The following is a 27,402-nucleotide window of genomic DNA, read 5'->3' on the forward strand; positions in this document are numbered from 1 at the left end:
ACTTAGGGGTTGGAGTAGAATTTTACGAATTCTACTCCAATTGCCCTGTAATAACTATAGGTGATACTAAAATAATGTGAAAAGGGTGTGAAAACACCCTTTTTCACATTATTTTAGTAAAAATAATGTTGATAAATAGAGCCCTATGTCTTATACTATGTGGATGGATTTCTTCATGTTTTTATTTCATTAAATATAACTTTTATCATTATTGTACTTCACTGGTTCATCAATGTTCTATCGTCTTATTACTATTATTTAGGCATAGCACCTGTATTTCAATTTCTATGTAACCTACTGCATTATCACAATATTGTGTACTTTTTAATTTAAATAATTGCACGGCACTTATCTATATGATAATCAACACGCTAAGTTGCTTTTTTAGTAAGTTCCCTGTACCGGCCATATATATATATATATATATATATATATATATATATATGTATTTGTGTACATATGTGTATGTATGTACGTCTATGTATGTATTGTGGATGTGGGCCTGTACATGTGTATGTGTGCATATATGGATTGTATATATATTTATATATACACTTGTGTATGTACTGTATGCATGTATGTATACTTATGTATTTATTAAGGTTTTTGCCTTTACATGTACATATGTACATGCGTGCTTGTTTTTATAGACTCAACTTTTTCTGTTGAACCAGGTACTTTTAACCCTCTATTTTTATTTTTATAATCATTTTGATATTTATTTTTATTTAATCATTACGTAATTTTGTCTAAATTCTGTATGTTATCTCCTAAATTTGGACGGAATAATGGAGATTAGACCTAAAATGTGTAACATACAGTACATGACAAGTATGGAATATATGATGATTATTATTTTTTCCTTATACATAATTTTCTCTCCCTTTATATATATATATATATATATATATATACACAGTCAGGTGCATAAATATTGGGACATTGACAGAATTTTCATATTTTGGCCTCTATTCACCAACACAATGGCTTTGAAATGAAACAAACAAGATGTGCTTTAACTACAGACTTTCAGATTTAATTTGAGGGTAATTACATCCAAATCAGGTGAACGGCATAGGAATTACAACGGTTTCTATATGTGCCTCCAACTTTTTAAGGGTCCAAAAGTAATGGGACTATCAACTCAAAAGCTATTTCATGGACAGGTGTGGGCTATTCCCTCGTTATTTCATTATCAATTAAGCAGGTAAATGGTCTGGAGTTGATTCTAGGTGTGACATTTGCATTTGGAATCAGTTGCTGTCGACTCTCAATATGAGATTCAAAGAGCTGTCACTATCAGTGAAGCAAGCCATCATTAGGCTGAAAAATCTTTTTTTCTTTTTTTCTTGAATTTTTCTTTTTTTTCTTTATTTATCATTGCTTAATGGTGACTTGAATAACATAGCAGGTTGCTGCTTGTATATATTTATTTAAGCTATCATGTCTCTTTAACAGGTATCGTAATTGGTGTTTTACGTTAGTCCAAGTATCTATATTTATATTGACATATTTATTTACATATATATTCATTGTCATGTAGATTTTTTTCATACATTTTTTTACATATGCATTTTTTTCATTACACGCCTTACACATTCATGACACATTATTTTTCACACATATGTTATTTATGCACACTTTTTTGTATCTCTCACAGCACGTTTTTTATTTATTAGGCATTGCTCTTATCAGCATCTTAAATTTTTTTACATTTAGTCACATTATCTTTGCAGTGCACATAATTCATTTCACATCACAACTAGCACACAGCTCATTATACACTTTTTATTTTTCAGCTGTTCTCCCCTACCCAGTGGGATGACAGTGTTGTACAGGGTTTCTAGGGAGACGCGTGACATCATCATTGGTGGCGGTTTCCGGGTTTCCCTTGACGGAAACGTCATCCCGCGGCCGGGTGAGTCCAGCGTGCACCGACACGCCACAGCTACTACACTATTAAGGTAAGACACTCTTACTTGTTCACTTTGAGTACACTGGTCCTGAAGACAAGGTCCGGGGAGACCTTGAAACGTCGACACACTTGTGGTGTATCATGTAACTTTTTTCAATATATCGTATTTTTTCTACAATGGAGTGCCGCTTTCTACTTTCACTAGGGGGCTTATTCAGCGCCTAAAGGAAATACCTGCTATATATGTTTGTTAAGAAGGCACCCAACATTTAGTTTTTTCATTGTGGCTAGTGTCAAACCACATGCAGCATATATATATATATATATATATATATATATATATAATTATTTATTATTTTTTTGCTAATGTCTATATTATTGGTTCACTGTATTATTATTTGCAACTTTTTATTTTTATCTATTGTGGTCTGAGTTGAGTTTATGTATGTATGTGCATATATATGTATAAATTTGTGATCAAGTCTATATACAGTCAGGTGCATAAATATTGGGACATTGACAGAATTTTCAGATTTTGGCCTCTATTCACCACCACAATGGTTTTGAAATGAAACAAACAAGATGTGCTTTAACTGCAGACTTTCAGATTTAATTTGAGGGTAATTACATCCAAATCGGGTGAACGGTGTAGGAATTACAACGGTTTCTATATGTGCCTCCCACTTTTTAAGGGGCCAAAAGTAATGGGACAAACTAAACAATCCTAAATCTAACTTTCACTTTTTAATACTTTGTTGCAAATCCTTTGCAGGCAATTACAGCCTGAAGTCTGGAACGCATAGACATCACCAGACGCTGGGTTTCATCCCTGGTGATGCTCTGCCAGGCCTCTACTGCAAATGTCTTCAGTTCCTGCTTATTCTTGGGGCATTTTCCCTTCAGTTTTGTCTTCATTAAGTGAAATGCATGCTCAATCAGATTCAGGTCAGGTCAGATCAGGCGTTCACCAACATATCGCATTGGCTGTAGTGCACAGCCGATGGAAAGATATGCCTGCAGACATATCTGTCCATCAGCAGGTGTGTACACACAGAGTGGCAGCTGCGAGGAGGAGGGTGGGACACGCCCCCCACCTGCCGGGACACACCCCCTGGTCGCCAGGACCCGCAGATGATGGCTGTTCAGTGTGTATGAATGACCATCATCTGCAGATATATTGGCAGATCACTCGATCTGCAGATATATCTGTCAGGTGTGTACCCACTTTTAGCATCAGAGAGATTATCTTCAAGATGAACAGATGGGTTTTCTTGTGTTCCCTTTGACCCTTAAGCATTTGGATATAATTATACTACGCGGATTCCAATCAAGTACTAATTTGATTTACAACTTCCCCTATTAAAGAGAGGGGTTTTACAATATGGGCATTAAGCTTGAAAAAGTCCCAGGACAGGGACGAAACACATTGCTGCCCTATGCTTGGAGATTGCTAATGTACTGAGGCTACATTTCCATTGCTACATTGTTACATTGTGTCCAGGAACAAGCCGTCTTTCACTGGTGTGAGGTATTTTAAAAGTCGCGGCCGCGCTACCTACTTACATTGGTAAGAACTTTCCTATCACCATTGGAGAAATCCAAGACATATGACATTCAATGACCACTCGTGGAACCTGGCAGGGCGTTATTAGCAGAGCCGGCCCTAGACAATTTGGTGTCCTAGGCAAGATTTTGGCTGGTGCCCCCTACCAGATAATCCCACCACTAAGCTGTGTGTATATATACGGACACCAAAAATAACCTAGAACCCTCCCCCCTGCCCGCCGATCCATCGCCGCAGGTGACCGATATTTTTTTTTTTTCTGTAGACGGAGGAGCTCAGGTAGCTGTACCAGTAACACGGCTGCAGCTACCTACCTCCTCATATCTACATTACTGAGAGGCTGGCTAAATCTAGTGGGAGCTGCAGTGGCAGCGCATAGCTCCACTGTTCCCATGGGGCTTTGAGGGTGATGAACTGCCTCACCACTTTCCATTCTGTCCCAATAGCTGCAGTTGTGTGTCTGGGTGCTGAGGGGGAGTGTTTTGAAGTGAAGGGTGTCTGTGTGTGCGCTTCTGTGTGTGTCCCTGAGGGGGCTGTATTGATATTGAGATCTTGTAAAGGAAAGAGGGAGAAGTATGAGGACAGAATAGAGGGGAGCATGATAAACATGGTGTGATGCAGATGAAAATGTCAGGATAGGGGAAATAGGGAAGTAAGTTATGTGAAAGAAGATATGAGGATAATGAGATGAGAGTGGGTGCAAGATAATAGATTAGAGGGGGGATCAGTGGGAAATAGGGCTACATTGGGATGGTGTAAAACACAGGCAGAGGTAGATGAGAATTACCTATATATATACTGGACCCATACATAGAATTAGAACTGATTACTCACATGTCAAACTTTTGTATTTACTTGTTTTCTATATCAAAAATGTATTTATAAACAGCTAATTGGTGGACCTGGATTATAAATCGGCTGCAGACATGTGCAGAGATAAATCACAGAGAATGCTATGCTATAAGCAGGAACATTCTGACCCTGGACACTGCAAAACCCCTTTAGTCAAAATGGAATTTATGCAAAACAGACACTTTCTAGCTGTAAAACCCAGAGAGCAAGTAAAACAATTATTCAGGAAGCTGACAGCTTAAAAAAAACGTCCATGCAAGTTCTAATAGTCTATTCCTTTGCTTTACTTCTCTGTCTCCTGAGTCCCAGCTCGAGCTCTTATCTTCCTTCTTCTGGCCGCTCGTACCTCTTTGAAGTTTCAGTGCGCAGCTGACCGGGAGATCTGGCATTCACATGGAGTGTCACATGACACTAGCCTCTGACTCACTGAGGTACACGTACAGCAAGCAGACCGAGTGATGCAGGGAACTCAGGGTCATAGTCTCTCCGTCTCCCATCTATAGCTTCTCTCAGAATGATCTAATCAGAAGCTGCGGGGGGGAGAGAGAATAGGAACCTGAGCTCCCTGCATCGTGGATCAGATCAATCACTGCTGCAAGCACTATAAATGGCGCTGATCTTGAAATTAATAAATACATAATTGTCCAGCCTCAGTGGTGCCCCCCTGCTCAGATACCGCTCTAGGCATTTGCTTATTCTGTCTATGCCTAGGGCCGGCTCTGGCTATTAGCTGCACTATACTTTGGCAATCTGTGTCAGTAAACTGACTACCATCATTAGAGAGCCATGTCAGCAGACCAAGCTATCTGTGGAGCTGAGGGGGGGGGGTCACGTTGCCACGGATTTGTCTGTGGCGTGCCAGCTCGTATCTCCACGTTGATCATCCCATTGAGTGAGCTAATACGGCTGACTGAACCATCCGTAGAGTCCGGCAGGGAGGTACACTTCTGTTACCTTCATTAGCAGTGTGTGTATGCTGAATAATAGATTTTCCTAGCTGTCTGCTTTTCCGGACAACATTACGGACACATTTAATTTGTTTAGCAAGTGGTGGATACATTGTCTCTTGCCTTATAAGAACTATTGACTTATCAAAAGAAAATTACACTTTTTTGCCTCAAGCAAGATTATCCTACATGAATTCAGGTTTTAGCATGTTTTCCAACATATAAAGAATATTGGTTGATTTATGATATTCAGTTCATTTATTGTCTGTATTTATTAATTATTCATTTGCTATTCACATTTATTATTATTATTGTTATATTTCATTTCTATTTTTATATCATTGCCTTATTGTAATATTTTCATTGATTATCACTTTCATTTTTATATTTATATTTCATTGTCTTGCTAATATTCCTACACAAACAGGAATCTTCCGGATGATGTGACCTACCTGAATATTGAATAACGACTGAAGATACCATTGTCCCAGGAAAGATATATTTCTTCAGAGGTTCCACATTGTGAGAAACCACCGTATAGGTAAGGTGCATATGGAAAGGAAAGGAATGTTCCCAGAGTGACAAGAAATGGGTGGCATGTCATGTTGGCACGCCCCATTTTCAGTAGCCATACCCTTTTGGTATGTGTCCATGCCCATTTGTTGGTGCGCACCTTTGGTGTGCAAAATATGTTTTCCTATATTGTGGGGGGGCGACAATCTTAAACTTGCCCTGGACTCCAAAGACCCTAGTTATGCAACTGTCTAATTGCCATTGGATATCAAGAATCAAGGGCCTGGTGGGTATTTGGAGGCCCATCTGCCACCTACAATTGTGGCATTAGCCTGAAATTATCTACAATATTCAGTGTATACGTGTGCTGCCAGGCTGCGAGAAGGGGGGGAGCAAATTTGAATACTGCACTATTACTGTATAATGATTGCCACTACAGAGTAATTAAGCCCTGGAATTAAAATAGTCCATGAGGAGAAATGTGATGGTACAGCCACCTGTGCCATAGCTAGTAGTATATTTACATATAAACATAAGGTGCACACATCAGCAGGGGGTTAGTGGGAACCCACTATATGGCTGAGTACTAGGATGGAGTTCCAGGCTGGCCACTCTGCATTCTGTATGTATGTGGCCATGGATTGCCATATTTTCCTAACCTTCACTGCCCCCCTCTCCTCACTCCTGCTGACATATGATCTGATCAGGTTGCTGTAGTGTGGGGATGTAGTCAGGATGCCAGTGAATGGGATGCCGGCCACCAATATCCCATCACTGGAATCCCGAACAGGATGAAAATCTTGACCGCCGGCGTCCCAAAGGTAAAATCTAGCTTACCTTTAGTGTTAGCTCGGGGATGTGGGGGTTAGGTTTAGGCACTCCTGGGGGGAAATTAGGGTTAGGAAACACCACAGGCGGGATAAGTTTAGGGTGCGGGAAGGGGGGTTAGGGTTAGGCAGCACCAGGGGAGGTTAGGGTTAGGCATCACTACACCAGGTGAGGTTAGAGTTAGGCACCACCAAGGGAGGGTTAGGGGGGGAGCATTTTTCAACAGTCTGGTTTGCAGCATCAGTATTTTAATCAGCCGCTATTCAGCAGCTGGGATATTGTAGAAATGCATTATCCTCAGAAGGTGGGTGCAGGGTTGTCTTAACAGCAGTGTGGGCCCTGGGCAAAGCAATGCACTGGGGCTCCTACCAACCCATTCACGGGTAAAAATTTAAATGGTCAATAAATTTAAACCCTCCTGCATGCCTATCAAACCTCCCACACATGCAGTGAGACTCTGACTGGTCTGAAACCGGTGGATAAAGTGAAACTGGGACTGAGGTGAGTACTCATCACGGGAGGGGGGGGGGAGGTTATCTCGGAACACAGTGCACCAGCGTCCGTCTTATAAAAATATCAAAAATTTACCAACTGGCCGCAGCTGCAGGTGGGTGGGTTGGTGGGTCCCTACAAGCTTTGGGCCCTTGGGCAACTGCCCAACAAGCCCAATGGAAGAGATGGCCCTGGGTGGGTATGTAGAGCAGAGTACAGTCCTACTTTCGGGATGAGTGGTCCTACATGTACCTCTCTACATACTGCTCCTTATCACTACACTGGCTGAGCCTTCCCTGTAACTGATTTCACTCTGGTGTTTTGGTTCCAATCAGTAATGTTACCAAACATTCAATATTTTTTTTTACTTTCCTTTTAAACAGAATGACAGCCTGCATTTACTGACATGTTATTTATGTATATTTTAAAATAGTGGAGAAAATTGTGGTGAAAAACAGCCTTGGATGGGGAAGGGGTTGGAGCTGTGAGTGGAGGGAAAGCAGGAAAAGGGAACCTGTTTTGGGGAGGGTCAATGGTGCCACAGATGGGTGAGGAGTTTGGAGCTGTGTGTTGACAGTAGGAAAGAAGCACCTGTGTGAGGGACGGGGGTGCTGTCAATGGGGAGGGGCAATTGGAGCTGAGGGGAGAATAGCAGGATAGGGGAAACTCTACAAGGGAGGGGGGAGTGGTGGCATGGATGGGGAGCAGTTTGGAGCTGTGAGATGAAAGAGAGCAAAAAGAGGTGATCCTATGTGAGAGAAGGGGGGTCGGAGGTGTAGCTGGTGGGGGTGTGGTGGAGCAGACCAAGAGAACCAAGGGTAGATAGGAGAAGAAAGAAGAGGGCGGGAAGTAGCAGCAATGGAACTGATGTAAGCAGGAGACAGGGGCTAGCCTGAGGAAACAACCCACACTTTAGTAAATAAACCCCTGAATGTAGTTTTTACATCTTGCCCAATTTTGCCAACCAGTTTTATGTTGTGTTTCTCTCTGTCCAGAGCTAAGGAGAACAGTGGTTCCTTACAAATCAACGCCAATAATAGTAATCATAATAACATTTTAGGATATCCCTTCATCAAATAATATTGCTTGAGGATTGCTAAAACATTCACTTTTCAATCTGATTTGAATAGAGCAATTACACAGTAACTACAGAAAATAATTTAATTAAGGACAGACAATATAACATCAGGTTTTGCATCAGGGAATGCATGTAACTAACAATACATTATAACTAAATAACATATGCCATGCCACTAGTTAATTAAGAATAAAATGAATTGTTTGAATAATCACTAAATGTCAACTACTAAATTATACAGCACAGGCTGTTTTCTCATAGAACATTTTCTTATTTTCATAATCTATAGTCTTGTATCATAAGGATGTTATTTGTTCAGAGAACTTTCTAGTTTACAAACATTTCAAAGGGTTACTATTGTTTATTATTTTCTGTCTTTAAAGAGAACCATCATCAAAATATTTTGCTTGTGTTAAATGGAAATTAGCTTTGCAGTAAACTAATGTCTTATGGATTGCAGATACTATTGTAGCCATTATTTTTGCTGTCCAGTAACAGACTTTGTTAATGACTAAACTTTTTTTATAAACAGGAAAGGCAACACTGCCTCCTTCAGGTAGCCATAAAGTACACTGCATCAAATACTATATAATGTTTACTGAACTATACAGATGTTTTCTCCTATACCTTGGGGTAATTTTACTGAAGATTTACTAAAGGCAAACTGATGGTAAATCATATGTCAAACACAACTTCAGACAGCAATAAATGGCATTAACCATTGGAGAAAACATCATATGTTTTACATAGACCACAATAAAAATCACGGATTTACTGAGGATAGTGTTGTTAAAAGCATTTAAAATTAACCAAAATCACATCTGAATAGAAGTATTAAATAAACACGAGTCTCTGTGTTTAATCTGTCAGTGCTGTTTAAACTGACAAAAAGGAGACCCATTCATTGTGACACTAATCTGCAACTGCCTGTGAGTGTCCCTGCAACTCACACAGTGCAACAGTGACAGGTCTGGATTATTATTTGAACCCAGGGTGGATTCAGAAGAAACAGGAACGGGTTTGTATTATTGGAATGCAGCAGATTTAATAGGATTATTATTAATGAAATGGTAAAATATATAAACTGGCAGACAATATACAAGTCCAAGTGAAGTGAGGCTGAAACAAATGTCTGGCAGGAAAACAATGTCCAATTAATGAGGCTGGAGCAGGTGTCAGACAGAAAAAGCAAAAGTCCAAAAGAGTTGTGACTGAGGAACAGAGGTCTGAAGTACTGGAGTGGGTTCTGAGTACAGAGTGCTGGAGGCTACACAAACCATGGGGTGAATAACAGGGTATAGCAGGGTAGATGCAGGTATCTGGGAACAGCCTGAGAAGGAGAGAGAGCAGGAAATGGAGCACTGCTGGGACTGAAATAATCACAGCAAGCTAAGGAGAGCTCTCACATAGCTTGCACTGTGCATACGTTGCACTGGCAACTAGAGGGCATGCTTAACACCCTTAAGTACCAAGGAAAGGTGCATGATAGGCTGCAGAGAGTACACACAAGATGCTCCAATTTAATTGGCCCATTAAGGTCACATGCTCAAAACCAAGATGACGGCTCCCAGCAATCCCCAGCACGGCAGTGCTGCCAGTCTCACCTGTCACCACATGCACTGTACCCTTCGGACATCCACTCACACCTCGCACCAACCTCCAGACACCAGCACCGCCACCGGTAGGACCGCGCCAAAGCACCTGCTCAAGCAGAGACCACGACTCGCCAAGTGCAACAACTCTGGTCATGACAAACAGGAAGTACCCAGACAGATTGCAGACAGAGGAAGCATTATTTTTATTCTCACCCAGGATAGTTCTCCCACTGCTCTCTCTTCACCTGTCCCATGATTTCAAACAGGGGACAACAGAAGCTGCGAGATTCACTTATAATTGTGAATCTACACCAGGGCTGGGTAATAAGTGGCTCTTCAGCTGCTCTGTGACTACATATCCCAGCTTGCCTTGCAACAATTTAGCTATCAGGGCATGCTAAAACTGTGGCAGGGCATGCTGGGTTGTATAATTCAACACCATCACTAGCTCCATCCAGACAGCTTGTACTAATTGCAAATGGAGACATTCATACATGCTGAAAAACTGTTCCTTTACACAGGATTAGCATTTGCCATTTTCAAGCAATGTGGGTGATATAATATCATATGATAAAGCCCCAGACCTGTGGAGCAAAACGCATCAGAAGACTTTCTTTGGACCTGTTGGGACAACCTAAATCCATTTGAGCATCTGCTACAGTGTTGCAACTCAAAACGCGAGACCCGCGATCCCGGTGGATATATGCTGGTAGTCGGAGTAGAGGCCAGGATCGAGACGCGGCTGGAATAACATCATCTATCTGCAAGATAGCCGCTTTACCCCTGTCTCTCCGGGTGCATCAGACTCCTTCGACACCTGTACGTTTTCACATTGACTTGGATGACTTAACAACCCATAAGTGAACCCCACATGATACTGTCTCCCAGGATATGAAGCTCTACGGAGCATGTCATGATTGAACACAAGTTATTTTAATCCCTGGTGAGATCATTGAATACATAATTGCAGGTGTGGATTTTTAAGGAATAATCCACGTTTTCAAATTGGATGATAATAATATCCTATACAATAAAAAATTTTTTGGATCCATCTCCTCCAGCGATCCTTTTTAATATATTGGTACATTATGTTTAATTAATTTTATAATGATTTAATTTTTATGATTGTTCTATGTATATTGTTTATTCATATTGACCGGTCAACTGAAATAATATTAGTAAAAATATACAAAAAAATTTTGTGTTAGTTTTGTTTCATTCACATCGATCTTCTTGGAGAAAAATATATATTAGTGCAGAGATCTATACTTTTTACATAATATAATATCAAGCAGCAAGATTTCCTTCATATTTAAACTACACACAGGTACTGCATGGATTTTCTGGGCAAAAGACAGATTGCTTGTCGGAGTGAAATTCCCTGTATGCTGAGAAGTTATCTCCTGTAATATGCTAATTTGTCTACTTAAATATTCTGTTACACAGCAGAACAATTTGCTGTCAGATGCTAATATTTATGATACCTGTTGATTATTTCTGATGAAAGATATCATGTTTATATATGTTTATATATTTTCACTGTGAAAAGGACCATTTCCTTGTTTCCTCTTTGCAATCTCTGTTAATATGTTTGCATTTATCAGGTGAAACTGGTGGATAGGTTACACAATAATTTTTAGCAAGATTGACCACAAAATCTGAAATTTTGCACACACACTTAGGAACCGCATTGCAGACTGATTATTTGACACATGTTCTGCAGGGATGTAGTCAGGAATCCTGGCAAGGTACTAATGACAGGAATTGAAAATCTGACACCTGTCATTAGACCTACGCTGGGAGCCAGACGCCCAGCCTACCAAACAAAGGTAAGCCGGGTGCCGGGTGCGGATAGCCGCAGGGGGGAGTGGGTCAGGTTTAAGAGCTCCCGGGGGGGCTTAGGGTTAGGCACCCCCCGGGAGGGTTAAGGTTAGGCTAGGGGAAGGGGGGGTTAGGGTTAGGTACCCCCTGGGGGAGGTTAGGGTTAGGCGCCCCCCCCGGGAGACTTAGGTTTAGGCTGCAGAGAAGGGGGGTTAGGTTTAGGCACTTAGAGGGGGTTAGGGTTAAGCACTAGGGGGAGGTTAGGGTTAGGCACCCCTAAGGGAGGGTTAGGGTAGGGTATTAGTTTAGCAGTACTTACCTTAATTAGCGATCGGGATCTTAAATCTTGCCAAGCTTCTTCTGTCAGGATTTGAACTGTCGGCCGGCGGTAATACCTACTACTACACCCGTTCTGCAGGGTTGCCAAACATATTTTTCTCCATACATTATGTTTATGTTGTTAATATGCTGCAGACCATTTTTTTGTTGTGGAAACAGTGTGACCCAGAGCAACGGATTGCCCGTCGCTATCCGGGTCTCGCGCATGCTCCTCCATTGTACTCAATGGTGGGAGCCGGAGGATAAACTTTAGTTACCCTGCGGCTCCCACCATTGAGTACAATGGAGGAACCATTCATTGGGTGAGAGGCGGGGTGTGACCTCTCTCAGCCAATGAACGCACAGACATGGAGCTTCAAAGGAGGAAGCCGCGTCTGTGCACTTAATTCGGGAAGGAATAATCATTCTGGTTAGAATGATTATTCCTTAATGCGATGGTCGGGTTTCTCGTTTTCTTATTTTAACCCATGGATGAACACTGGACAAGGGGACCACTGGAGGTAATATAGGTGAGTATGTGTGAGTGTGTGTGTATGTATGTATGTATGTATTAAACTTATACTGTGTAAGGTGTGTGTGTTTCTTTCAACATTTCTTTACAGGTGAACTAAAGGTCCCAGTGGGCCCTTAATGCCCTGCATGCTCGTACTTGTGGTTCTCCAAGTACAAGTATGCGGGGAAGGCTTGCTGGGACTTGCAGTTCTACTGGAAAGACAGTGTTTTATTACTTCTATTTTTACACATCACTCACACAATCAACCCGCCACCCAACGCCCAGGGGTGGCAGGATAGCCCCAGTCTATCAGCCAAGGCTAGAGGTGCCCTGGAGAGGGAGACCCCTTTTATTTGAAGGTCTCCAACTCCCCAGGGATCCCTGGCCTGGGCTGACTAGCGGTCAGGGCTGATACTGCGGCTGGGGGCCCAGTGATAGGGCTCCCCTGGCTGTGGCATCAGTCTCCCGTTAGAAAGGGTCAAGGGCTGGTTCTGTGATTTATAGGGAGACCCTACACAAATTTTTCCTTGTAAATCCAGAACCAGCCCTTCTTCTCATAGCCAAATGCTGGTTGTACTGAATACAGGGAGACCCTACATCATTTTTTCCCTGTACTTAGTCAACCAGACCTGGGTTTCAGTAGTCCGGGGCTGGTTCTGATTTAGGGGGGACCTCACTTACATTTTTTCCTATCTTTTAACTGTTTAATTACTCTATTCAGTCAGATACATGCAGGCATCTCACTGATGTCTGCATGTATCTGTGTCAATCCAACCTGCTCATGCTCAAATCGAAAGCATGAAACAGGTCTATTCTATTGGGGATTTGAAGTTTGATTTGAAGCCCAAATTTGAGGTCAATTTCAAATTGAATGATAGTAAATAAGGGTTTTGTGTGTTGGGCTATGTAAAAGTACCAATGTTTTTTCAATGGTCGATTTGAGGCCGATTTGACTCAAAATTCGACTTGAAGTCCGATTTTACATTCGATTTGACCTTTAGTAAATACCAAAAGCAAAATTGAATCCAATTCGAATGAAAATCGCACCTCAAATCACTCAAAATGCCAAATCGACCTTTAGTAAATTTACCCCTTAATCTGTTAGTTTTGACTGACAGAAAGAGTGCCCCAGAAAAAAAAGGTATTTTCTTTTTGCCTCCAACAAACCTATAGTTCTGAAAATAAATACAACATCAAAATTAGATAGCACCACCAACCCAGTGCCAAGTAAGATTATCAAACACTGATAGGCTTTTATGTTGGTTTCAAATATTTTTCTTACTATTTATTTTACTAGTGCAGACTCACCAATCCTGTACAATAAAACATTATGACATCTGGTCATGCTTAAAAGAAATACCCACAATTATTGACACACGTACGGCAAGATATTAGCACACCCACTATTTCTTGGCGTGAGATCGCAGTGTGTATATAGATGCCCACCAGCCTGTCATAAAACTCCCACTTTCCCTTTGTAATACACATCATCTCCAGGAAGTGTATGCAACAATCGGTAACATTGAGTAACATCGGACCCATACGCAGCACTTGTGGCTGACAATACCCTACTGAAAGCACTGGGAGTTCTTCAGTGTGTAATTCAGCCATGTCACATGTATTATGATGCTGTGTCTTAAGTATGCACACATTTAAAATGGTGTTAAGACATGCAGACATGCCTGCATTTGCACCACCACACCCTGTTTCCATCGACCACCCCCTGTCACCACCCACAAATGGCTCGTCCTGTCACTCATTCTAATGAGGTGGCTATGTGCAGTGTTCAAATGCTTCCCGATCACATGGACTAATTTGCACATGCGCACTGCATATTGTACTCATGTGCACATTGCAAACAACGGCAGGCTACGTGTGAATGCAGTCTAGCGAGAGGGTCTGAATTTGTCCCACAGTCCATTTGATTACTAGGAGCAAAAAATCAATTTGGAGCCCCTTCTACAAACTAGCTTTGCTTTACTTAAGCTGCCCACCCTCCAGTATGTACTTGGAAAGAGTGTTTAGCACAGCTGGTACTGTTGTGAGTGATTGGCGTAGGAGGCTACTTTCACAAATGTGGAAAAACTGAGGTTTAGAAAAATGATTACAAATTCTATTAGGAAGACCTTAGTCACCAATTACAACACAGTTTAGAGACTTCTGTAATTGGTAGATTACAGTGGGGATGAGCTAATATTGTGTTAGGATGAAATTAAAACTGATGGGGGTGAGGATGAGGATTAAAATTAAATTTTCCAACTATGATGATGATTAAAAACACTGCTAGCAAACTTAAACCCATTTGTAGCTTGGTTTCAGGGGACCCAAACAGACCAAGCACTTCAGTCATAAAAGTGGGCTTTGCCAAAATTGTGTGTGTTTGACAGGCAGTGTATATTACTATTTTACTTTATTGGGGTGTTCATGTTATTTTATTATCTTGCAATGCCATCTGTCACCAGCTTTTTATCCAGGCATATATGCCACATTTCCTGCAACTTCTGCACAGACACATTGGGGTAATTTACTAAAGTGAGAGTTTTTAGAAGTGAGTTTTAAAAGTGATGTTGCCCATAGCAACCAATCAGAATCTACTTACAGTAACATTTAACTAGCACCTTCTAGAAGATAATAGCTAGAATCTGATTGGTTGCTATGGGCAACATCACTTTTAAAACTCACATCTAAAAATCCTCACTTTAGTAAATTTACCCCATAGTATCATTAAATCGTATAATTAATCAATATCAAGTTTGACTACGCTGTTACTCTACCTTGAATCCTAAGGCCTGTGATTAGCTGTTTGGATTCTGCTTCCATTTTAAAAATCTAATTTGAATTTTGGAAGCTTGCTTTTTAATATTGTTTTCCATGTTTCCAATTAGTTTTTGTATAGTTATATTAATACTGTATTTAAGTATAATCAATCAATGCTTTGCCTGGCTTCCACTAAATAATCCACCTAATGTGCTATCATCTAGCCTCTAATCTAGTTCTTGATTAATGAAAATATTCTATAGAATCTTAAAGTTTATTAAACTGCCATCCTGTCTTCTACTGCAGGGCCACTGCAGTTTCTTTTAAACTGCCATGTGTTTGTGCCACTGCTCTGTTGCTTACTTTAGCCGGCCAGCTCACTGCAACCTTTGGCCAATATTGGTGAAAACAGTACCGTGAGCTGGGAACTGGAAATTAATGCTATTGGTGTTAATCATACTGTAGGAACAAAAATAATCACAAATTACATGATTTTAGCCATTTTATCCAAAACCGAAATAGAAACAAAACACTTGAGTGTTGAGTGTGGATTTTTCAAAACTAAAATATGGGGATCTGCGGCAACATCTCTATACATATATCTTAAACTAAAACACTGACTCTGCAGGGTATATTAACTAAAGTGTGGCTTTTTAGAAGTGGAGTTGTTGCCCAGAACAACCAATCACATTCTAGCTATTATATTCTAGAATATGCTAGATAAATGATAAGTAGAATCTGATTGGTTGCTCTGGGCAACAAATTCACTTGTAAAAACTCACACTATAGTAAATATACTAACCAGATTTGAAAAAAACAGTAGGCGCTAATTATTCCTGTCTATTGTTGGTACTAGTCATAAACTAGTTGGTTAGCTGCTGTTCCAATTAAGTCTCTGCAGACTTAACAAGATATAAGAAATAATGAAAAGATTTATAGAGGAACTGTGCTTAACCAATTAATGAATTTTTATATCATACATACACAATCAAATTTTAATAATGATTTATATGATATATTAAAATATACACATATAATGTTGCATGGGTACCAGCAAAAGCACAAAAAAAATAATACACAATTTAAAAGAGAATAAATGTTTTGCAATGATGGCAATAATAAAATGTAGCCTTTAAATATCCAAATCACTACTGAAAAACACCGCTCTTATTCCACCTTATAATGATTTAAATGTCTGCTGATGAATTGTAGCAATGTCCATATTGTAAGTTAGAAAAAGATATACAGTTTCTCACCCTGATGTCTGCACGAAGATTCCGATAAATTCCTTTGGTAACCTAGTAGAAATGGGACATATAGACAAGGCAGCTAATCCAGATGGTAGTGTCCGATATACTGTAGGTCACCGGATCCTTGGCTTCCAACAGCAGACACTCCTGGAAAATGATTAGGACACTCCAGCATTTTTGCTGCCACTCTCCTAAACTACCCCCAAATGGTCCCTGACTGTTAATCACTTTGAGAAGATATCCTCATAGCAGCATGTCTAAGGTACCTTGGTGTATTCACAATGTGACCATGACACATGTGCAATCAGCTAAAAATCACTCAACTGGATAGTGTCACGGATGTGTTTGGCTATGGATCTGAACTAGGTGTTGTAGCTGGATTGTGGTCTGTGAGGTTTGGATAGAAACTGGGAGATCAATTATAACTTTTCTACATGCTGTCAAGAGATTAGAGAGACAGCTGTATAATGAAGAACTTTGTGAATAGCTATCTGGGGATACACAGCCGAGACAGTTCTAGTTTTGAAAATGCTGGAGACCTGTTATGTACCTAATTAGATCAGGATTATGGAGCTGGTGGAATTGGTGAATCTCTGAGATGAATCGATGAGGATACTGTCACTGGGATAGAATCATAGTATGGGGGAGTGTGGTCTGGCATCGATTGGAGACAGACACACAGTTGTGGAGCTCTATCCTAGACTGAGGATTTTTCCCCACTGGATGGCTATTTCGAGCCCCTGGCTCTACTGAAGTGTCCCACCTGTGCCCCTATGCTACCTGGTGGTGGTTAGTGGCGTGCACGGAGCCAGAAAAGATCTCCTATCTCTTTGCAGGTTGTAGCCCACTGCCACACATGAAGCTGGGGCCTTGATTTTGGCTGACTGCCAGAGACGGATGCGGCGTTGGCGCGGACACCCGCCACTGAAGCTAAGAGCCTACTAATCAGCCCTGCTTGCTGTGGAGGGATGATTGCTTATCCACTGTACACCTCTGCTCTCTAACTCCTGCTAGGAGGGAAAGGCAGGTACAGGGGTCTGAAGGATCCGGCTAGTTAAGCGGGCCGCCATCTTGGAAGGGTGCTGCAGTACAGAATGCTGAAGAGAGGGAGTTGGGGAGGACACAACTCAGCTACAACTCCCTACAGCTCTATATATAACATAGAAAGATTTACCACCCTCAGCCTCATATTAGAAGAGTTGGCTATATAAATCTTATCTATATTATTATTTTAGCTTTTTGCAAGGCCAGGAGTGCTTTATGTATACGGTCTGAGCTTCTAAAGGTGGTGGTGATTGTTACTGCTCATTACAACACGCAGTTCATATTAGTAACTCATATACCGAAGTTTCTGTGGGTTACAAATAAGATGCATGGCATTTCCCGGTGGGTCTATGTAATACCAGTCTGATGATTTAACATTAAGGTAGTCCTCTGTCACCCAGATGTGCCTTATGTCCTAACTTTTATACACAGTGGAGCCTAAACCCGTATGATTTTACAGTTTTTCTGTAAGCGGTGGATTAACCAGTTGAGGCTGACCAGAGTGTCCGGAACTAACCATGTGTCCAAAAAAGCTAAAGTATCAAAATCTGTCTCCAAGGTCACCTTTTTTAAACCTACCCCTCATCCTGTTAAAAACAACGGAAAAGTGCAGACATCTGCTCAAAAAGATATTACTACCTTTTCATCTAACATACAGTATATCTCTCCCCTACACCCATGGACTCCGAGTTCACCGAGGGATGGTGGTGCTCTTATGGTTGGCACTATGAAGAAGTTGCTTGCACAGTTCAAGAAAGACGTAGCTGCTGAATTTTGCACGACCCTTCAGGAATGCCAATCATCCATAGATGACTTGGGTGATAGAACAGATCATCTTGAAAACAAAATGGAAGAGGTAGTGGGCTCACATAATGACCTCATTCTTCTACATGATTCCTTGCAAGCCAAGGTTAATACTCTCCGTGATAGTGAGTGATCTGTAAGACCGGTCTAGATGGAATAACATTAAACTGAGAGGAGTTCCGGAAACGGTCTCGCATAGTAGTCGACATGAATATGTGCAGGATCTGTTTCGGAAGCTTCTGCCTAATGTCCGAGGTGATGATCTTTTAATTGACCAGATACATAGGCTCCCCAAAACCAGAAATGCACCCGAGGGGGCCCCTAGAGATGTTTTGATGAGAATACATTTCTTTCATATTAAAGAGGCAATATTAAAAGCTTCTAGACCTACGGAGGAGACGGCAGATGTCCTTACTGGTCTTCAAATCTTTGGGGACTTACCACAGGCGACATTGGCCAAGCAACGCTCTTTTTACCCGATTACTAGCACTCTTAGGAAAGCTAATATCCTCTACCGCTGGGGATTTCCGACCAAGCTGGTGGTAACAGGGGATGGCTCCACTATCATACATAACAACCTACAGGAAGGAGTGAAAGCTCTTTCAAAATGGAACATTGCTGGACTCTCTTCTGACCTCTTGTCCGAATGACAACCGTAGAAAGATTGGTCCACTGTGGACTCTAATGCATGAGTATTATTCTTGGTTCAATTTCTTAAATACGCTAATCTTTGTATATTTTGAATATACTATGAGGGTTCTGTTGAGCTTAGTTAACATTGAGTAGCGGCAATATACATGTTGATTCACTATATTTCTGACAAGTTGTGAGATAAGTTATAGATCTTTTCTTATTTACTTAATATGATATTCATATTGTTTTTATGCATGTTATGAGTTGGAATGATCATTAATTGAGGCTGAGATAACCGTTAGGAGTGAAAAGACAAATTTGCTTCTTTACATTACAGTGACAGTGGGTGTTGTGACACCAAGTTAAAGTTAGGTCATATATATGTTGATTTAGGATAATTATTTGGGTGATGGGGGTCCAACCACTACCCCCCTAGTTCCTGTTTTAGGAGTCGCAGTTTATGATGGCGCCTGCCGGGGTAATTTCAGTTTCCTATTTTTTCCCCTTTACTTTCATTGTATGTATTTAAGTTTTCCCTTTTTTTTGTTCCATGCCAGGAGTGAATTACATATATTATTCTGTATGACATTGATCCCAGTAAAGTGCTTCTTTTTTCTTTAAGGATTTAATGGTTAGAATAATGGGCCTGATTCAGAGCCGTTCGCTATTTGCGGTCGTTCATTCAAAAACAAGGGGTGGCTATTCAAATGATCCGTTCGCAAATTGCAGTCTGTTCACACCTCTAAGTCTGAATGAGCGAGCAAAACATACGCTCGTTTATTTGATAAAAACGCCCCCTGGCCGCACGCACCATACGTCATGTCCGCTATTTATTAGATTAATCGAGTACATCGTACAGCGTATGAACTGCTCGCTATTCTTGTGGTTGGTGTTTTCAACCGCTATTTTGCGAGCAGTTCTGAGTTAAAAAAAACCAAGTGACGTGGTCAATGACGCTGCTGTATTAATTATGCACTCCCTTTTGACCTTTAAGCACGCCTGCGAACGGATCTCCACTCCCCGTTTTCAAGCACCTTCCCCTGTTACCACCCACATACGCCTCATTCTGTCACTCAAAATAGCAGGCACTCGCTATATTGCGTACAAATGATTTTCGGCCGCACTGACTGGTTCGCGCATGCGTACTAAAAACCGTACGCATGCGCAGATGTGCGAACATCGCTCGGAACGAGCGTACTGCCGCTAGCGAGTGGCTCTGAATGAGGGCCAATGTCTATAAACGCAAAGGGCCTGAACTCACCTCAAAAGAGAAAGCTAGCTCTTAACTGTTTTCATAAATATAAAACCTAGATTGTTGCAGAACAGGAGACACATTTTCAATGATCTGCCCAAACCCAATTTAGCAATTCCAGATATCCTTACTGTTATACGGCTAATGGTCCCAATAAAAAAGCAGGAGTAGCCATTTTTGTTTCTCAACATTGTCCATTTTTTTTGCCATCTCAATATACAGACCCAAATGGAAGGTATAATTCTAGTGGGAACAATGGACAATGTTGAAGTGACCCTTGCTTCATGTTATTTACCTAACACTAAGCAACTAGCCTTCTGTAAGAGATTTTTCACTAAACTCCAGAAATATGCTAGGGAGTGATTTTACTCCAGGGGATTTCAATTTAGTTCTAGACCCAGTGATGAATAGATCATAGTCTACAATACCTCTCAACAGTCATTAGCAGAATTTGATATATGGAGAGCAAAACATTCTACAGTGAGGGACTATTCCTTCTATTCCCATGTCCACAAATCGTAATCTAGGTTTGATTTGGCACTATCAGATAAGTGGACTCTGTCCTCTGTGAGTAAAATAGACATCCTCCCCATTACTTGGTCAGATCACTCCCCCCTTTTTCTTACTTGGAGTACTGGAACTAGGAAAGTGGCCCCAGGCCCCTGGAGGTTGGGCCATGGTGTTTTGTCTCTGCTGGAGACTCATAGAGCTTTCCCTTTTTCTTAGCACTAATAATCTTGAAGAAATTACTTTATTTAATTTCTGGTGTTCCTTGAAGGCAGTTATAAGAGGTTCTGTGATTCAGACAGCTGCTAGACATAAAACAGAATATAAGAAGAGTTATGAGCAAGCAGAAGCAGCTCAATTAGAAGAAGCCCATAAAGCCGAACCTTTTACCAAACCATTGTTTAGCTGCCAGATAAAAGGTGAATAATTTTTCTCTTCAAGAGGTTTAGTGTAATGTCACTAAATTAAACAAAAAGTTTTACATCTTTGGAAACAAGGCCAGTCATTTGTTGGCTTATAAATTGAGGGGGAATAGGGCAAGGGAATGGGTGCACAAGGTTTATAATCACTCAGGTGCGAAAGTCTCAGACCCAGTTGAGATAGTTAACGCCTTTGCCAGATATTACTCTAAATTATATTATAATTCCAGAGCGTCAACATAAGATATGGCCATCTGTCTCTCTAAATTATACAGTCAGGTGCATAAATATTGGGACATTGACAGAATTTTCATATTTTGGCCTCTATTCGCCACCACAATGGCTTTGAAATGAAACAAACAAGATGTGCTTTAACTGCAGACTTTCAGATTTAATTTGAGGGTAATTACATCCAAATCAGGTGAACGTTGTAGGAATTGCAACGGTTTCTATATGTGCCTCCCACTTTTTAAGGGGCCAAAAGTAATGGGACTATCAACGCAAAAGCTATTTCATGGACAAGTGTGGGCTATTCCCTCGTTATTTCATTATCAATTAAGCAGGTAAAAGATCTGGAGTTGGTTCTAGGTGTGACATTTGCATTTGGAATCAGTTGCTGTCGACTCTCAATATGAGATCCAAAGAGCTGTCACTATCAGTGAAGCAAGCCATCATTAGGCTGAAAAATCAAAACAAACCCATCAGAGATAGCAAAAACATTAGGTGTGGCCAAATCAGCTGTTTGGAACATTCTTAAAAAGAAAGAACGCACCGGAGAGCTCAGCAACACCAAAAGACCCGGAAGACCACGGAAAACAACTGTGGTGGATGACAGAAGAATTATTTCCCTAGTGAAGAAAAACCCCTTCACAACAGTTGGCCAAATCAAGAACACTCTCCAGGAGGTAGGTGTATATGTGTGAAAGTCAACAATCAAGAGAAGACTTCACAAAAGTGAATATAGAGGGTTCACCACAAGATGTAAACCATTGGTGAGCCTTAAAAACAGGAAGACCAGATTAGCGTTTTCCAAACAACATCTAAAAAAGCCATTACAGTTCTGGAACAACATCCTATGGACAGATGAGAAAAAGAGCAACTTGTACCAGAGTGATGGGAAGAGAAGAGTATGGAGAAGGAAAGGTACTGATCATGATCCAAAACATACCACCTCATCAGTGAAGCATGGTGGTGGTAGTGTCATGGTGTGGGCATGTATGGCTGCCAATGGAACTGATTCCCTTGTATTTATTGATGATGTGACTGCTGACAAAAGCAGCAGAATGAATTCTGAAGTGTTTCGGGCAATATTATATGCTCATATTCAGTCAAATGCTTCAGAACTCATTGGACGGCGCTTCACAGTGCAGATGGACAATGACCTGAAGCATACTGCAAAAGCAACCAAAGAGTTTTTTAAGGCAAAAAAGTGGAATGTTATGCAATGGCCATGTCAATTCCCTGACCTGAATCCAATTGAGCATGCATTTCACTTGATGAAGACAAAGCTGAAGGGAAAATGCCCCAAGAACAAGCAGGAACTGAAGACATTTGCAGTAGAGGCCTGGCAGAGCATCACCAGGGATGAAACCCAGCGTCTGGTGATGTCTATGCATTCCAGACTTCAGGCTATAATTGCCTGCAAAGGTTTTGCAACAAAGTCTTAAAAAGTGAAAGTTAGATTTAGGATTGTTCAGTTTGTCCCATTACTTTTGGTCCCTTAAAAAGTGGGAGGCACATATAGAAACCGTTGTAATTCCTACACCGTTCACCTGATTTGGATGTAATTACCCTCAAATTAAATCTGAAAGTCTGCAGTTAAAGCACATCTTGTTTGTTTCATTTCAAAGCCATTGTGGTGGTGAATAGAGGCCAAAATATGAAAATTCTGTCAATGTCCCAATATTTATGCACCTGACTGTATAACCTTAAAGATGACCCCAATACCTCCCAAGTGATGTCAATATTGAAAGTTTCCTAAAGGAAATTTCTCTTCCTAATCTGAACTCTGAGACCTGTCTGTCCCTTGGGGCCCCTTGGTTGCTGGAGATGGAGGTAGCAATAGATTTGATGCAACTCGATAAGGCACCTGGTCCAGATGGATATCCTGCAAATTTTTATAAATTATTTAAGGCTAATTTAACTCCAATCCTACTGTCAGTTTTTAATAAAGCTTCTCATACCGGCCAATTTCCAAAAGAAATGCTAGAAGCGCATATAATTGCCATCCCGAAATCTGGTAAAGACCCCACACTAATAACCAATTACCGACCAATCCCTTTGCTAAATATAGATGTTAAATTGTTTGCCAAAATGATTGCTAGTCAATTGAATCATCTTCTCCCAGCTTCGGGAACCACTATTAGTTCTGTCCCTTGATGCTGAGAAAGCATTTGACTGACTTCATTGGGGATACCTAAAGAAGGTCTTATGTAATTTTGGTTTACAGGGAAGAATCTTAGATTCTATCCTAGCGCTATGTACTCAACCTTCTGCAAAGGTGATTGTAAATGGCTGTTTATCTTCCAGTTTCAAAATCATGAATGGCACCCGACAGAGGTGCAGTCTATCTCCCCTTATTTACGCACTTGCAATTGAGCCTTTGGCTAAGAGGGTTCAATCGATACCCCATATACATGGCCCTACATTTGGAGGTGTGTCACACAAAATCAGCTTATTCGCTGATGATATCTTACTATGCTTACTTCACCTGGAGGGGTCTCTTTGTGCACTACTCTCTGTTTTAGAAGACTATGCCAAAATATTGTATTATAAACTGAATACTAACAAAACAGAGGCCCTACCTTTCAATATAACTAAATCTCTATCGGATAAGTTAAAAGAGCTATATAAATACTCTTCGAAAGTCAAATCACTTAAATATTTAGGATACAATTGGCTAGAGAATGTGATATTGTTCACTGCAATTATGATTATGATCCCTTGTTGAGGGCTTTTGAGACTTTGACTGGGGAATGGATGATGCATGAAGTGTCATGGTTGGGATGGATTGCAGCAGCAAAGATGGTCCTTCTCCCAAAATTAATGTACTTGTTTCGTACTATACCTAGACCATTACCTAAGTACATATTTACTAAATTTTATAATATTAATACATATGTTTGGAGAGGAAACAAGCCAAGAATAGCGAGGAGCACTCTATCTCTCCCTAAAGGAGCTGGAGGAGTTGCTTTTCCAGATTTAGAAAGCTACCATTCAGCCTGTCTCCTTAGCCAAGCCAGAGATTGGTTTATACTTAATTCTTCCAAACCCTGGGTACTTATTGAAGGGTCCTATGCTTCCCCATATCCCCTTTCGGATTCATTTTGGATGCCCCACTCGACTATTCCCCCCTAGGTCAAATTTATGTAAAGCAATCCAAACCACCCTGACTGTTTGGCACAAATTGACATCCTCTGAAGAGGAGATATCCCTACCTTCTACTTTTTATCTTTAGCTACGGTAGCCAAATTGATCACTAATCTACACTTGGGGTCCTGGATAGAGGGTGGCATTTTTACCTTGGGTGATTTGTTTATCGGTCTCCTCAGTGCGGGTCGTGCTGTGAGGTAACTCCGGGGTCCCGGCAGGAGGAATAGGCCGCAGGGCCTCCCACACTGTGGACACCATGAAGAAAGACGTCAGGATACTACTGGTGGGAGAGCCTCGGGTTGGGAAGACGTCGCTGATTGTGTCACTGGTCAGTGAGGAGTTTCCAGAAGAGGTTCCTGCTCGTGCTGAGGAGATTACAATCCCTGGAGATGTTACACCAGAACGAGTGCCCACGCACATTGTTGATTATTCTGAGTCTGAGCAGACAGATGAGCAGCTGTATCAGGAGATCTCCCGGGCAAATGTTATATGTATTGTGTATGCTGTAAACAATTTCAATAGACAAGGTCACCAACCACTGGATTCCTCTGATCAGTGAGCGAATGGACAACGATAGCAGGGTCCCTCTGATTCTAGTGGGGAATAAATCTGATCTATTGGAATACAGCAGTATGGAAACCATCCTCCCTATAATGAACCAATATTCTGAGATAGAAACCTGTGTGGAGTGTTCAGCTAAAAACCTGAAGAACATTTCAGAGATGTTTTATTATGCCCAGAAGGCAGTGTTACACCCAACGGGCCCCCTATACTGCCCTGAAGAGAAGGAGCTGAAGCCTGCCTGTGTGAAAGCCCTGACTCGCATCTTCAAAATTTCTGACCTGGACAATGATGGGATATTAAATGATGCAGAACTCAACTTCTTCCAGAGGATGTGTTTTCACATCCCGCTGGCCCCGCAAGCGCTTGAGGATGTTAAGAATGTGGTGCGCAAGAATATCCATGATGGTGTGTCTGGAAATGGGCTGACTCTGAGAGTGTTCCTTTTTCTGCACACACTCCTCATCCAGGAGGGGGAGACATGAGACTACGTGGACTGTACTGCGGAGATTTGGATATGATGATGACCTAGAGCTGACACCAGAATATCTTTTTCCACAGCTTAAAGTCCCTGTGGATTGTACAACGTAGCTGAATCATCATGCTTACTTGTTCTTGCAAAGTTTTCCCTTATATGCCCTGGGGTCCTGATGTCAATAACACTGTCTGTACCAATGAGAAGGGATGGATCACATGCCAATGTTTCCTGTCTCAGTGGAAGTTGATGACATACTTAGATGTTCAGCGGTGTCTGGAATATCTGGGTTATTTGGGTTATTCCATAGTAACAGAAAAAGAGTCTCAGGCCACTGCAGTCACAGTGACAAGGGATAAGAAAATAGACCTACACAAGAGACAGACGCAGAGGAGTGTGTTCAGGTGTAACGTTATTAGTTCAAAGGGATGCGGGAAAAGTGGAATTCTTCAGGCTCATTTAGGAAGGAACTTGGTGTAGAGACAAAAGAGGATACGGGAGGAGCACAAGTCTTTCTATGCAATAAACACTGTGTATGTCTATGGACAGGAGAAGTATTTGCTGCTGCATCATGTCACAGAGTGTGAGGCCTTGTCTCCTGCTGATACCACTTGTGACGTTGTTTGCCTGGTCTATGATATTACTAACCCCAAGTCCTTTGAATACTGCGCCAGAATATTTAAGCAACACTTCATGGACAGCCAGACTCCCTGCCTCATAGTCACAGCCAAATCTGACCTCGGGGAAGTGAAGCAGGAGAGCTGTATCTCTCCTACTGACTTCTGTAAAAAGCACAAGATGCCTCCACCCCAAGCCTTCACGTGTAACACTGCTGACAACCCCAGCAGAGAGATCTTCATCAAGATGACCACGATGTCCATGTATCCGCACATGTCACAGGCAGAGCTTAAAGGTTCCACATTCTGGCTGCGGGCAAGTTTTGGTGCAACAGTCTTCGCCGTCCTGGGATTTGCCATGTACAAAGCTTTGTTGAAACAGCGATGATCCAAAGTGAATTGCCAACTTTGTCGGCCCTTTTCTCCCTTTCCCCACAGCCAAAAGGAATTGCCAAGCTTGTCCATCCGTCTTTCCTTGCAGCCAAAAACAATTCCCAAATTCAGTCTCCATACATTATAACCTCTATACACCCAGCTTGCTTACAATTACATTTTTTCATTGTAATGATCGCTACATCATGGAGACTTTCAAATAAAACCTGACAACAGTATTCAGTACAAATACAACAGTGAAACGGATTAAAAAATCTGATGACGACATGACTTATTGAAGCCTTACATATTGACAACTGTGTACAAACATGGTTCTAGTAGTATGCAACCATGCAGCTTAAGAAAAGATGGCAGTTTATAGCACAGCAAGGTTGAGAGATGCCTAATTCTACAGTTAGGTGTTTTAAAGATGGGCGGTTCATCATCTGATGTTGGACAGGCTTGCAGTTGCTATGTTCTGCCTTCCATCGATTTTATGCTGAGTTTTCATGACCGACATTAAGTGCCAAAAGGCAGTCAACAAAGTGAAAGGAGGTTGGATCGTGACACAGAAATTCATGTATGAGAATGAATGTCTCAGTCGTATAGTAAGTTACTATTCAGTCTCCAGTCCATTCACAGTCTGCCCAATCATGCTACAATATGTTTCTGCTCTAAATTTCCTGTAAATAAATGTATATAGCTTAGCATTCCAACTGCCTTCCTAAACCATCAGACCACTTCTAAGCCCCTGTATGTTCTGCTGTACATCATAAAACTACCACATATTATCCAATTCGGACCTGGAAGTTTGTCCTGTATAATATTTCTCAAGTGACCACCTTTCCCTCGATGAGAAAAGTGATGATTACCTGACAAACAGGGGGATCATTGCTGTTTTA

At 41.2% G+C, this 27,402-nt stretch overlaps 1 pseudogene; it reads left to right on the forward strand.

Annotated features, from left to right (window-relative positions):
* Window positions 1-24,654: 24,654 nt before the first annotated feature.
* On the forward strand, window positions 24,655-26,556 carry LOC148509507 (mitochondrial Rho GTPase 1 pseudogene; annotated as a pseudogene).
* The last annotated feature ends 846 nt before the right edge of the window (window positions 26,557-27,402 follow it).

This window comes from Taudactylus pleione, unplaced genomic scaffold (genome assembly GCF_031769625.1).
Source record: "Taudactylus pleione unplaced genomic scaffold, aTauple2 ptg000322l, whole genome shotgun sequence".
In the NCBI taxonomy this organism is placed as follows: Eukaryota; Metazoa; Chordata; class Amphibia; order Anura; family Myobatrachidae; genus Taudactylus; species Taudactylus pleione.